The sequence below is a fragment of the Polypterus senegalus genome, chromosome 3, assembly GCF_016835505.1.
Source record: "Polypterus senegalus isolate Bchr_013 chromosome 3, ASM1683550v1, whole genome shotgun sequence".
NCBI classification, from domain to species: domain Eukaryota; kingdom Metazoa; phylum Chordata; class Cladistia; order Polypteriformes; family Polypteridae; genus Polypterus; species Polypterus senegalus.
Window position 1 is genome coordinate 289,576,088 of NC_053156.1, and position 15,187 is coordinate 289,591,274.

The 15,187-nt window shown below is 42.6% G+C and overlaps 1 protein-coding gene across 1 annotated transcript in view; it reads left to right on the plus strand.

The window, feature by feature from the left end:
- The first annotated feature begins 389 nt into the window (after nucleotides 1-389).
- The window catches only part of LOC120526287 (bile acid receptor-like), a 102,832-nt gene continuing 88,034 nt past the window's right edge, over nucleotides 390-15,187 (plus strand). Inside the window, exon 1 of the mRNA XM_039749407.1 lies at nucleotides 390-601. The gene's annotated coding sequence lies outside the window, so the exon portion shown is untranslated. The remainder of the gene's footprint in view (nucleotides 602-15,187) is intronic.

The following is a 15,187-nucleotide window of genomic DNA, read 5'->3' on the forward strand; positions in this document are numbered from 1 at the left end:
CCCCGCCCCACAGATTGAGAACCACTGAACTAAGGAAGAGTATCAAGCTTGCATTTGGTTCTGAGCTCTTCACTTGTGGTGATCAGTTCTGTATCCTTGTCCTGTACCACTTGTTCCCTTTCATACTGATGTTTACTCAATTTGTAGGTCACTTTGGATCACAGTGTCTGCTAAGTAAATCAATATAAATGTAAAGGTTCAAGATGTGTGGGGTCTTTAAGCCCCTGGTGACTTCCAGGAGGCGCTCTATCACAATTTCTCAACTATCTCTTATTGGCCATCCTTCTTTCTCTCTCTCTCTCTCTCTCTCTCTCTCTCTCTCTCTCTCTCTCACACACACGCACACATTTTCCAGCAGCTCAGTTTGGGTTTGATTTATTTGCATTAGGGGTTGCCCTCCTCCTGACCCCAGAGGTCTGTGAGGAAAGAGTTTGAGAGAGAGAAAGAGAGAGAGAGAGAGAGAGAGAGCAGAGGCTCACAAAAAGAGGTGCATCACAGCTTCGAGTAACACACAGAAAGGGCGGACTGACAATCCAACGGAGAAAACGGGAGCACCATTCCCCCCGCGAAGCCAGAAGAGGACAGCGCCGGCTCCACCAGGGTAAGTCGCCTTCCTTTACAAGTCTTAACGCAGCTTGTCACCAAGAGTGGCTCAGCCTGCTGAGTTGACGATGAAACAGAAGACGACTGAGAATTTGGTTTAACGGAGTGACATTTCCACTCAGAATGGGTCCTGATAAGTAAACTGTTTTGTGAAGAGCTTATGGTGTCACATGCCCATCAAGGTGTTCACACCGTAGTGGACATGGGTGTCAGCTGTCATCCACGAACTTACAATATTTCAAGATATGAACCCTGCCCTCCATGATAGCAATTAATATCAGCTTGAGCTATAAGAAAATAAATTGAACTAAATTGTCTAAAAGGACTAAAAGGAATCGGTAATTCTGTGTAGTGAAAGAACTGATAATTATATCTCTTGATTTTCTAGCCTCATTTTTATCTAGCATATTAAAAGTGGGGTGGCGCAGTGGGTAGCACTGCTGCCTTGCAGTTGGGAGATCTGGGTTCGCTTCCAAGGTCCTCCCTGCATGGAGTTTGCATTTTTCCCCGTGTCTGTGTGGGTTTCTTCCCACAGTCCAAAGACATGCAGGTTAGGTGCATTGGTGATCCTAAATTGTCCCAAGTGTGTGTGTGTGTTTACCTCCTCTTTGCTCGATCAGCTGCTGGCTTGCTGCTGCTGCTATGCCATGTGCTCTGCATTTCATGCAGCGTTTCAAACATTTAAAAGCCTGTAGAGCAGCTGTCCTTTTGTCTCATTGCCTTTTCTCTCTTCTCTCCCAGACATCCTCAAAAACTGTGATCTCTTTTTCCCTGTTCCATTATTTCATTGAGTAATATTTTCCGTTTGTTTGCACTAAGGGTGGCACAGTGAGTAGCTCTGCTGCCTGGCAGTAAGGAGACCTGGGTTCACTTCCCGGGTCCTCCCTGTGTGGAGTTTGCATGTTCTCCCTGTGTCTGCGTGTGCCCTGTGGTGGGCTGGCGCCCTGCCAAGGGTTTGTTTCCTGCCTTGCGCCCTGGGATTGGCTCCAACAGACCCCTGTGACCCTGTAGTTAGGATGTAACGGGTTGGATAATGGATGGATGGATATTAAAAGTGTTATAACATGAAAGGCACTATATAGAAATGATCAGAGGTTTTCATTTGGATTCACATTTACCAATCTAATTAGTATTAGCATTTAATTCATGCAGGTTAGGTGAAATGGTGTGTGTAATGTGGATGCCAGCACACTCACTTCTGCACTGGTATCTTTTGCCACCCACCTGGCTATGGTAGGGAACATCATGCCAATCTTTCTGCTCATGTACCACCTGGGCTTGAGAAGGGAGTCCATATTGGCAAGGATATGTATATGTGTGTGTGCGTGGATGTGTGTGTGTGTGTGTGTGTGTGTGTGTGTGTGTGTGTGTGTGGTGTGTGTGTGTGTGGATGTGTGTGTGTTCACCCTGCGATGGACTGCCACCCTGTTCAGGTCTCGATTAAGCGGGTTAGAAAATGACATGATGAGTACTTGGGGGTCCACATCAATGAGAGGCTGGACTGGTCTCGTAACACTGGGTTACTAGAGAGGAAAAGGGCAGAGCAGACTCTTAAAAATATTAAAACAAATGTATATTATAATAATACAATCATAGTAATATAAAGTCAATGTTTTTTAGTATTTTTTTTATATTTGCAGATGTGCTTATTCCCATTCAGAGATCCACAGACCTTTGTACTAAACACAGGCAGCAATCAGGCCATTGCAAAGCAGTCTATGATTATGACATAATATTTAACTCTTATTAACACAAGATGGATGCTTATTTATTGATTTGTTTATGTATTATACTCCTGGTATTAATCCCTTGAAGGGTAAAATAAATAATTTAAAACTTAACAGATTTTTGTTAAAATGAAATTCAAATTTTTCTGCCTGCTAGTTTTTTTCGAGCAGCACGGTGGCGGAGTGGTTAGCACAGCTGTCACACTCCTGGTTTTGGCTCTTCACTCACTCGGTGTCTGTGTGGGGTTTACATGACCTCCCAATGTCCAGATTGGCTTTACTCCTGGCATTCCAGTTTTCCTTTTGTATTCCAAAAACTGGCCTCTATAAATGTTATTCTGCATGAGTGAGCTCGGGCAGGTGCGTGAATGGGCTCGGTGATGGGCAGGTGTCATTTCCAGGAATTGTACCCAGTGCCAGGATGGCCCTCAATGTTCAGCATGTCTTCATGTTTGTTTTATCTGTCTGCTAATTTATTTTATTCTTAATGCCAGCTGTGAGCAGCATAATTATTCAGTCTAGAATTATGACCACATGACAGATTTATGAATGGGCTGTAACCACCAGGGGGCGCCACTGAGATACAAACCACAGACACAGTAAAGCCCAACACAACTCCAGGTGCAGATTTTCATTCGCCTTTAACACCTTTTTACAGAAACACCAGCCACAACACACACATATCAATTCTCTCCTTCGCCCTCCTGTAGAGTTGTGCCCCCAGACAGTCACTAAATAACTCAGGTGCGGCTACAGGCTCCCTTTTGATTCCAACACAGGAACTGCTTCTGGTGTCATCTGCGTTGTGCAAAAACCAGGGAAATCCTCCCAAGGCAGTGCCCTGTGGTGGCGCCCAAGTTCCCAACAGGGCTGCGTTTCTGGATTCCAACTCCCCAGCCACCCTGTGGGCAATCTAATCGGGTTCAGCCCTGAGGAACACTGCCACCTGTTGTGTGGGGGAACAAACTGCTCCCGGTAAGCCCATTTGCCCAGTCCATCCATAATGGCCTCCTGGCCAGGATAGTGGACGAATTCTTGCCTGTCCATCTTCGTATGGCACCTACAGTGTGTATTCACTAGCTTGCTTGTTTTATTTGGCCCTGGTTTACTTATTACACTCGTAATGCCAGGGCAGAATATTGTAGTAGCCTCACCGTGTCAGGTTTGAAAATGACAGACATTAGGACAAAGAAGGGATTGGAAAACAATGTACTCAAACAGTCAAAAAAAAAAAAAAAACACACAAATGTAAAAGCAAAATGAATGACTTTGAACTTGACCAATTTACTATTATCTATTGTGGAAGTTCAGCCCGACTACAGACAGACACCAGGACACACGTTTTTATTATTTTCTCACAGTGCACAGTCCTTTGCACAGCACACACAGTACACAACCCACCAGCACTACTGCTCACAGTCTTTTTCTTCTCTTTTCTTTCTTTTTTCTATGTCGCCCTCACTCTTCCACTCGCAAGCTCCGTCCTCTGCCTCCCAACTCCGGCTCCCAGAATGGAGTGAGGCGGCCCCTTTTATAGTTCATCCGGATGCTCCCTGATGACCTGGTTCGGCGGAAGTGCTGTAGCCCAGGGCTTAGCAAATGTCCAGGCGCCCCTTGGCGGTGGCCCTCTCGTGTTCCAAGATAGATAGATAGATAGATCTGAAAGGAACTACATAATAGATAGAGAGATAGATAGATAGATGGCACTATATGATAGATAGATAGATAGATAGATAGATAGATAGATAGATAGATAGATAGATAGATAGATAGATAGATAGATAGATAGATGTGAAAGGCACTATATAATAGATAGATAGATAGATAGATAGATAGATAGATAGATAGATAGATGTGAAAGGCACTATATAATAGATAGATAGATAGATAGAGATATGAAATGCACTATATGATAGATAGATTAGATAGATAGATAGATAGATACTTCATTAATCCCAAGGGGAAATTCCCATACTCCAGCAGCAGCATACTGATAAAGAACAATATTAAATTAAAGAGTGATAACAATGCAGGTATAACAGACAATAACTTTGTATAATGTTAACGTTTACCCCCCCAGGTGGAACTGAAGAGTCGCATTGTGTGGGGTCTCCTCAGTCTGTCAGTGGTGACAGCAGTCTGTTGGTTTAGCTGCTCCTCTGTTAATAATTGTCTGACTGACTACTTGACTCATTGATTTACGTATTTAAGTATTTAGAGCAGGGGGTTCTCAATCCCAGTTCTGGGGGCCCAATGTGGCTGCAGGTTTTTGTTCCAAACCAGATTCATAATCAGTTGCAACACTTGATAACACTGAGCTTATTTTGAATACACAATGGGCAGTTGGAAAATCGCGAGTACTCCTTATGAGAAGGATTTAGGAGTCGAAGTGGACTCAAAGCTATCGACTTAAACCCCAGAGGGGGCTGGGTGGTCTCATGGCCTCAGAACCCCTGCAGATTTTATTTTTTCTCTCCAGCTGTCTGGAGTTTTTTTTTTTTGTTTTTTCTGTCCTCCCCGGCCATCGGACCTTACTCTTATTCTGTTAATGTTGTCTTAGTTTGTCTTTTTTTCACCATGTAAAGCACTTTGAGCTACATTATTTGCATGAAAATGTGCTATAGAAATAAATGTTGTTGTTGTTGTTACTGTTGACTTCCTGACAATGTTCAGATGCCATTAAGAAGGCAAACAGAATGTCAGGTTATATAGCGCCTTGATGTGTGGATTACAAGTCACAGGAGGTTCTGCTCAGGCTTTATAACACACTGGTGAGGCCTCATCTGGAGTACTGGGTGCGTTTTGGGTCTCCAGGCTACAAAAAGGACATAACAGAGCTAGAAAATGTCCAGAGAAGAGCAACTAGGCTGATTAGAGGAGTACAGGGGATGAGTTATGAGGAAAGATTAAAAGAGCTGAGCCTTTACAGTTTAAGCAAAAGAAGATTAAGAGGTGACATGATTGAAGTGTTTAAAATAATGAAGGGACTTAGTCCAGTGGATCAAGACTTGTATTTTAAAATGAGCTCATCAAGAACACGGGGACACAGTTGGAAACTTGTGAAGGGTAAATTTCACACAAACATTTGGAAGTTTTTCTTTACACAAAGAACGATAGACACTTGGAATAAGAGACCAAGTAGTGTGGTAGACAGTAAGACGTTAGGGACTTTCAAAGCTCGAAATAAGTGGACAGGACTGGCGAGCTTTGTTGGGCTGAATGGCTTATTCTCATCTAGAGTGTTCTAATGTTCTAATCTCATTTAATTAGCTGGTATTTTTTCTCTCTTATTCTACATTCAGAAAAGCACAGCAGCATGATTTTTACATTTACAAGACATTTAGAAGTATTTCAGTTTTTGCTGCAGATTTAAATGCTGAACTCTCTTTTGTTGATTTCATTATATTTTGCCCTTTCCCTGTACAGTTTGCTCCCTTCATTGTTTCTTATTAATGACAGCTGTGTAAGCCCATGCTGTAAAAAGCCAGGGCACTGAGAAACTATTAAAATTGCCAGAAAATAAATTGAAATGCAGAGTCGGCGGTTTCATTTTGTGAACGTGCTCGCCTCCATTGTCTATCAGTGGCTAAGCGAGTTTCCCTGTCCTCGGAGGTTTCGTTTTGCTGATGTGCTCGCCTTGCTTGTGTTTTAGCGGATAAGCAAGTTTCTCTTTCCTCAGCGGTGTCACTTTAGCGACTGAGTCGCTTTCTTTCAGCTTCATGCTGTAACCTCACACTTCTGGGCTGGACAGACAGACACGCACACTTCTACATGTAAACATTTATATATAAGACAATCAAAACGAGGCAAACAACACTGAAGAATCAAAGGCTGCAACTACTTTAGTGTCAGAGCCACTGATTAGTCAATAATGGATTCATTAAACAATTAGAACACCCAGAAAAGTAGAATGAAAATCAAAATGAAAATATTGTTAAAAAGAAAAAAGAAAACATTATTACTATATAACTGCTTGGCACATTTGAGCAGCTGGATTTGAGCAGACAGTATGTCTCTGAACACCTCAGAATTCATTTGGCTGCTTCTGTCCTGTGTCACCTCATCAATAAACACGAGTGTCCCAGTGCCACTGGCAGCCATGCACGCTCAAGCCATCACACTGCCTGCCTCCACCGTGTTTTACCGTTGATGTGCTATGCTTTGGATGATGAGCTGTTCCACGCCTTCTCCATACTTTCTGGTAGAGGTTCATCTTGGTGTCATCTCTCCAAAGAATGTTTTTCCAGAACTGTGCTGGCTTTTTGAGATGTTCTTTAGCAAAGTCCAATCTAGCCTTTCTATTCTTGAGGCTTATGAGTGGCTGGCACCTTGCAGTGCACCCTCTGTATTGACTTTCATGCAGTCTTCTCTTTATGGTAGACTTGGATATTGATACGCTGACCCAGCCCTGGAGAGTGTTGTTCACTTGGTTGGCTGTTGTGAAGGGGTTTCTCTTCACCATGGAAATGATTCTGCGATCATCCACCACCATTGTCTTCCATGGACGTCCAGGTCTTATTGCGTTGCTGAGTTCACCAGTGCTTGCTTTCTTTCTCATGATGTACCAAACTGTAGATTTTGCCACTCGTAATATTGTAGCAATTTCTCGGATGGGTTTTTTTCTGTTTTCGTAGCTTAAGGACGGCTTCTTTCACCTGGATGGAGAGCTCCTTTGACCGCATGTTGTCTGTTCACAGCAAAATCTTAACATGCAAGCACCACACCTCAAATCAACTCCAGGCCTTTTATCTTCTTAATTGATAATAACAGAACGACGGACTTGAACACACCTGCCATGAAGTAGCCTTTGAGTCAATTGTCCAATTACTTTTGAGCCCCTGAAATAAAGGGATTATGTTCAAAAAATGCTTTAGTTGCCTCACATTTTTTATGCAATCATTTTGTTCACCCACTGAATTAAAGCTGAAAGTCTGCACTTCAACTGCATCTGAGTTGTTTCATTTCAAATTCATTGTGGTAATGTACAGAACCAAAATGAGAAAAACGTTGTCTCTGTCCAAATATTTATGGACCTAACTGTAAGTATATATATATATATATATATATATATATATACATATATATATCCATCCATCCATTTTCCAACCCACTGAATCCGAACACAGGGTCACAGGGGTCTGCTGGAGGCAATCCCAGCCAACACAGGGCACAAGGCAGGAACCAATCCCGGGCAGGGTGCCAACCCACCGCAGGACATATACAGTATATATATATATATATATATATATATATATATATATATATATATATATATATATATATATATATATATATATATATATATATATATATATTTACAAAACTTAATTTTGTAATTTCTATATATTCCCAAAACACATAATCTGGGAAATATCAGTTCACTTAATTAGCCCAAGAGTCCAATTAAAAACAGAAGTTGGTCAGAGCAAAAACCTGCAGCCACAGGGGGTCCTGAGGACTGAGTTTGGGAAACACTGATCTATAGTATGTATTTATTTAATCACTTCTTTACATGTTTACTAATTTTTAAATTAAATACACATAATGCAGAGGAAAATACTCCGTCTAGCATTATTACCAGATACCTGACAGCTAGAAGCCTTATCACAGGACATCAGCTTTAGTGGCAGACCCCCAACTCCTCTCTCCTACCATTAGAAGTTTCTTGTTTTATTTCAATTGGATTGCCGCACAGCATTCTAATTTAATTTAGCGGAGTTACTCAACATTACCCACGGGAGAAAGTGGAAAGGTAAAATTATATTTCTCTATTATAAAAGAAAGTGTTGAGACAAGACTATTGCCAAGAGATTTTTTCAGGTCCCACCCTCCTCTCAACCATTTACGGCCCACTGCATGGCACACTCACGCACACCAGGGACAATTTAGGATCGCCGATGCACCTAACCTGCATTTCTTTGGACTGTGGGAGGAAACCCTACGCAGACACGGGGAGAACATGCAAACTTCACGCAGGGAGGACCCAGGAAGCGAACCCGGGTCTCCTAACTGCGAGGCAGCAGCGCTACCCACTGCGTCACCGTGCTGCCGACTCCAGAAGTGCTCCAGACAATTTGTGCAGGAGACTGGAAGCAGTTCCCGGGTTTACTTTAAAAGAGAGCCGACCCCCTCAATTGAATGAGTTGGAGTCAGGAGGCAGTGGGCTATGCTATCTTAAGGGAGGTAGGAGGATTGTGGACGGTGGATTTTTGCTGGTGCTCTGCAGAAAAGGTGTCTTTGTCAAACAAGAAAATCTTTATTTGACCCTGGAATTGTGTTGGGTATTGTCTGTGCTTTGGGGCTTAGTGGCACCCCCTAGTGGTTACACTGGTTAAAAAGACGGCAACTATTAAAGCCAAAAACGCAGCAATTTAAAACTAAAATAGGCAATTAAAGGTTCTGAATAAGTGAGGTAACTAAAACTAAGCCCCAAAAACATTCGGGTTCTAATTAAGAAACTCATGACAGTGAAAATCTGCAGCCATTGTGGACCTGCAGGACCGATGTTGAGTACTCTGGCACTAGAGGCACATTGGCTAACACTGCTGCTTCACAGACAAAACGTCTTGCTTGGTCTCCTCATGCCAGGGTCCGTTTACCCTCCTCCATCCTCAAAGCTATGCAGGTCAAGCTATCTGGCAATTCCAAACCAGCTGAATGTCATTGTGCCCCGTGGTAAACTGCCGCACTGCCCATTGCCGATTCCTGACTTACACCTGATGTTGCCGACATAGGCTCCTGCTTAGTTTAGCAGGTTTGAGAAGGTTATGAAGATTAAATACAAGTCTCCATGGGCATTGCAGTAGGGGGAAAAAGGTTAATGATTACCCAGGGTGGAATGAAAAAGATGTGTGACAGATATGGATTGAGAAGAAGGGGTCCACAGAGGCTGCTGATGTATCAGACTCAGAGTTCTGTGCTTCTCCCCTGCAAACCTCCCATATTCAACTGTTTTCAAAAAACCCAAAGGCCCATTTGGAAAAACTGGGTGACTAAAATTCAACTCAATTCAGCTCATTTTTATATTGCACCGTGCAGGCACAGAGCTCTGTGACAAGTAAAATAAATCATATCTATCTATCTATTATATAAAAACATCTTGGGTCGAGACGTGATCATCAAGACGAGAGACACAAGGAAGTGAGACAAAAGAACAGCTTCTGTACAGGCTTTTAAATGTTTGACGTGCAGCCTGACCTGCAGATCACGCAGCTCAGTAGTAGCAGCTTCTGTACGGGCTTTTACATGATTGATGCTCAGTGCGACCAGCAGAACATGTAGTCTGGTTAGTAGTAGCTTCTGCACAGGATTTAAATGATCAATTCGCAGCGCGACAGGCAGAACACGTAGCTCGGTAGTAACAGCTTCTGCACAGGCTTTTAAATGATCGACACGCAGTGCAACATGCAGATCACGCAGCACGGCAGCAGCAGCTTCTGCACAGGCTTTTAAATGATCGACGCGCAGTGCGACAGGCAGAACATGTAGTCTGGTTAGTAGTAGCTTCTGTACAGGATTTAAATGATCAATTCGCAGCGCGACAGGCAGAACACGCAGCACGGCAGCAGCAGCTTCTGCACAGGCTTTTAAATGATCGATTCGCAGCGCTACATGAAGAAGACGTAGCTCGGTAGCAGCAGCTTCTGTACAGGCTTTTAAATGATCGACGCGCGGCATGACCTGCAGATCATGCAGCACTGCAGCAGCAGCTTCTGTACAGGATTTTAAATGATCAATTCGCAGCGCAACAGGCAGAATACATAGATCGGTAGTAGCAGCTTCTGCACAGGATTTTAAATGATCAATTCGCAGCACGACAGGCAGAATACGTAGTCTGGATAGTAGCAGCAGCTGATCGGTCCGCATCTCCTTAGCGTGCGTTCAGCCCCCCCACCCCCTTCACAACATGAGTGGCAGAGACGCGAAGTGGCGCGCGTGAAGCGTGCCCCGGGGGGGTGGGGGCAAGTGAAACAAGCAGGGGGCAAAGCCCCCTAGGAAACAGATATAAATTTTACTAATTACTGAATATAGAATCAGGACAAATAAAGGCATGGATTTGTTAAAATACACAGAAAGCAAAGTACAGACGTGGAGAAATGTGATGGCCCTGAGAAGCATTCATTGAAAAAGTGGTGTATGACTCATGAAAGTGGTTGTCCCCTGTGTGCCTGCATGACTTTGAGATGTCATTGGTAAAGCAAAGCATGTGTGACGTGAGATCAAATCTTTCTTATTCTACAGAGATCTTCTGAAATGTCCAGGGGCCTCGTGTATAACGCCGTGCGTAGAACTCGCACTATAACATGGTGTAGCACAAAAGCCGAAATGTGCTTACGCACAGAAAAATCCAGATGCAGGAATCTGTGCGTACTCCAACTTCCACGTTCTTCCGTTACATAAATCCCGATCAGCGTGAAAACTAACGCCGTGCACGCCGATTATGTAACGCCCCAAATCCTCCCAGAATTACGCCTCTTTGAATATGCAAATCAATATAAATCGCCCTTAAGCGCAGCCTTCTGTGAAAAGACAATGGGAAAAGCACGGGGAAAATATAAGAATTTCAGCGAATACCAAGAGGAGGCAAAGGAAAAACATACTATTTGTTCAAATAAACAAAAGGAAGTTGATCGAGTGACATAGCGTGTTGGAGAAACTTGAAAGCTCACATTCACAAAATCGCACAGTGCCGGAAATAAAAAAGAAGTCACATATCAAAGTTGCCGTGGAAAGAGTTGTAAGCCCACTGTCTGAGTGTCATATGAAAGCTTATTAGGGTACAGAGAAAAAAGGCACACGGTGGGGAAAAAGCACGAAATGTCAACTTCAATCTCGACATTTCCACTTTAATCACGTAGTTTATTTTGTCATTTAGTAGAACATTATAAACTTCATCTTAAAATCGTTTAATTAACCAGTTTTCAAATCACATCGTAATTAAAGCAGCACGTTAAATGCTTTGTTTTGTATTTGATCTTCTACTCGTATGTGATCTATGTGTGTGAATCACTACTTGCTTCTTAAACTGGCTCTCTTCCTCCAACTGGACACAGAGTCCATTACATTTGTGATATTACAGCTCTCTGAATAACTAAAATACTGAGATGTATACGTGATATCATTTTCATGATGATAGGAGCTAAAGCACGTTATTAAACATGTGTTTCATGAGCCTCGTGCTCATGACAAGCATTTATCTTTTGTCGAAATTTGTCGCGTTTTTAGCTGTGTTGTTATTTTCTCTTTCTGTTTTATATTCAATATATATTGGCGTGCGCCCAAGAGTCCTTGCTTTTCTTTCCCCAAGTAACCGATCGCCATACAATCAGCTCTGTAATAGACGTTAAGCCATCTGTAAGCTTAGCCGATTCTTCAAAACGCTTAAAGAACATTGAAATATCTTCGTAGTACATGTTTAATTATTCTATCCTTCACGACACTCCCAGTGAAGAATATAGATTATTTAAATGAAGTTAAAGTTTTATCTGTATAATTTAACAAACATATTTTGCTGCATTTCACCTTAAAATGATATCGTCATCATATGTAAATACGCTTTATAAAGTGGCTCAGGTTGTGAGATATTATAACTGTAGTGCAAGTTTACAGTGGGTGATTGTACTTATAAGTACAAACCGTTCTACAAGGAGCAATTGATTGAGTGCATTTAAAGTTCTTGGGATTAAACTGTTTCTGAACCGCGAGGTCCGTACAGGAAAGGCTTTAAAACGTTTTGCAGTGGCTGAGACAGCGTGTCCTTAAAGCTGTATCCCGATAATTCTCTTTCCGATCAGCTGCTGCTGTGATTCACACTCAGATACAGTGATATAAATACTCCGAGTCGTGCAGTGAGAGTAATATGGAAAAAGATGATCCGCTGTGGCAACTCCTAACGGGAGGAGCTGAAAGAAGAAGAAGAAGAAGAAGAAGAAGTGAGAGTAACAACGCTAAAGCAGTTATGGTATTTGGAATACTATGGCTGTTCCCTGGACCATTATATTGTTACAAGTTCATTACAATCAGATGCATTACACTAATAAACAATATGCGGTTAGTTTCTGTGTATTTATAAAGCCGCGTCAAGAAAATAATGAGTAATCACACAAGAACAGTACCATTGCTTTGACGCTGGGTGCCGCCAGTTTGCAAAACCGAGCGGAGAACTTGCACGACAAGACATGAGGTACCGTGGAAAAGTGCGTGGCTTTACGCCAAGTGTAGGTTTTATACATCGCGATTTGAACGTGGAAAAGTTCTTACGCAACATTTCTGTGCGTACGCACCGTTTATACATGAGGCCCCTGGACACATTTGTTGGGACCCCTAGAAAAGATCCTACATAACTGGATCTGAGTGATCTTTCACTCTAGCTGTTTTCATTATTGAGTATCACACATGTCTCCAATCAGTCATTCAGCTGATTTAAATGGAGAGAAGTCATCACTCTGCTGTTTGCTGTAATCGTGTGTCCCACACTGAACATGAACCAGAGAAAGGAAAGGAGAAAGTTGTGTGAGGAGATCAGAAAGCAAATGATAGACAAGCATGTTAAAGGCAAAGGCTAGAAGACCACCATCTCCAAGGAGCTTGATGGCCCTGTGACAACAGTTGCAAATATTATGAAGAAGTTGAAGGTCCATGAGGCTGTAGCCAACCTCCCTGGACGTAGCCACAAGAGGAAAAATCAACCCCAGAATGGACAGAAGGACAGTGAGAATAGTAGACAAAAAGCCAAGGAGAGCCTTCAAAGAAATACAAGCTGAACACCAAGGTGGAGGTCCATCAGTGTCTCATCACACCAACTGTCACTTTTTGAGTGACAGTGGGCTCAATGGAAGGAGTCCCAGGAGGTCTCCACATAAAACAGCCAGTATGGAATTTGCTAAAATGCATATTGGCAAGGTAAAATGTTTCTGGGAGAATGTCCTGTGGACAGATGAGACAAAACTGGATCTTTCTTGCAAGTCACAGCAGCTCTGTGTCAGATGAAAAAAATGAAGCTTTCATAGAAAAGAACGGCAGACCTACTGTGTAACATGGAAGAGGCTCAGTTATGTGTTGGGGCTGCTTGACTGCACTGGCAGTGTGTGCCTTGAGTCTGTGCGGTGAACAATGAAATCTCAAGACTATCAAGACATTCTGAAGTGAAACGTCCTGCCCAGTGTCTTAAAGCTCTGTCTCAGTTGCAGGTCATGGATCCTCCAACAGGATAAGGAGCCAAAATACACAGCTAGAAACACCCAAGAATGGCTAATGTTATATGTTCTGAACTGACCTTCTGTGAGCCCTGATTTGAATCCCATCAAACATCTCTGGAAAGAACTGAAACATGCAATCTGGAGAAGATCCCCTTCAGACCTGACACAGCTGGAGTAGTTTAAGATGAGTGGGCCGAATGACCTGTGGACAGGTGCAGACGTCTCATGGAGAGCGCCAAGAATCGCTTGTGTGCAGTGATGGCCACTAAAGGCTGTGCAACCAATTATCAGGTTAAGGGTTCCATCATGTTTGTCCATGCCATTGTCATTTGTGTTATTATTTGAAATATTCTGTTGAATCAAAACTCTAAAGCAAAGTCTGATTTGTATTAAATGCAAAGTCAACAATGATGGGTGCCAATGAGTTTAGTGATTTTCACGTTATTTCAGAGACAATAGTGTTTCTCCAGCCGTCTGGAGTTTTTTTGTTTTTTCTGTCCCCCCTGGCCATTGAACCTTACTCTTATTCGATGTTAATGTTGATTTATTTTGTTTTATAATTGTGTCTTTCATTTTTCTATTCTTTAATATGTAAAGCACTTTGAGCTACTGTTTGTATGAAAATGTGCTATATAAATAAATGTTGTTGTTGTTGTTGTTGCTGTTCTAATTTCATGGAGGGGTACCAACAAATTTGTCATCATCTGTAGAAACTGATTAACATGAATGGAAACCAACAACATTTGTCAATGAATTACATGCTGAACAGTTGACAAAGGAGGTGAGGAAAAGAAAAAGTGGTCCATGTTCACTTGTAAGAGAGAAAGACAAAGTAAGACGGAGTCCCAATCCTGGTCACCCACTCCCTCCTTGCCACTCTACAGTGGAGTCTGTGCCGGGCCGTCCAGTCTGATGACAGAATCCTTCCATCCATTAAAATCAAGGCTCACAGGATCTCAGATGACTTTTTCCAGGGCAAGAGAGCAGGGGCACTAAGTGGCACATTAAGATACTAAGAGGAGAAACAGAAAAGAGGAGGGTTAGTAACAGTTTATAAATATTGTATTCCGATATTCTGCGGTGGACTGGCGCCCTGCCCGGGGTTTGTTTCCTGCCTTGCGCCCTATGTTGGTTAGGACTGGCTCCGGCAGACCCCCGCGACCCTGTAGTTAGGTTATAGCGGGTTGGATAATGGATGGATGGCTATTCCGATATTTTTGTACAAATAACTAACAAAGACAAGAGCTGCTAATCTCACTCCAGAACTGCGGGGTTGGAGGATACAGGAAAAAAGATGGAAGGAGATGAATCATTTCAGCTAAGAGGAGTCGTGAGCAAAGTGTTTAAAATGATGAAGGGAGTAAGTGTGGAGGATTCCAGCTGTCACTTTAAAATGAGTTCTTCAGCAAGAGCACGGAATGAGGGGACACAGATGGAAACTATTGAAGTGTGTAATTGGCTGAAGTGTCCATTCCTGCTTTGCACCAAACGCTACTCAGATACAATCGGCCGCTGCACAAATTAGGCAATTCTGACACTGGAATGGTGGCGGAGATCTCAAATCATTTAACCCCGCAACAAACTCTCGATATGTGAACTAAGTTACCGAGTGGAGTAGTTGAGAGTTTTCAGTTCTCCACTGACCTCTTTTTTAAAAGA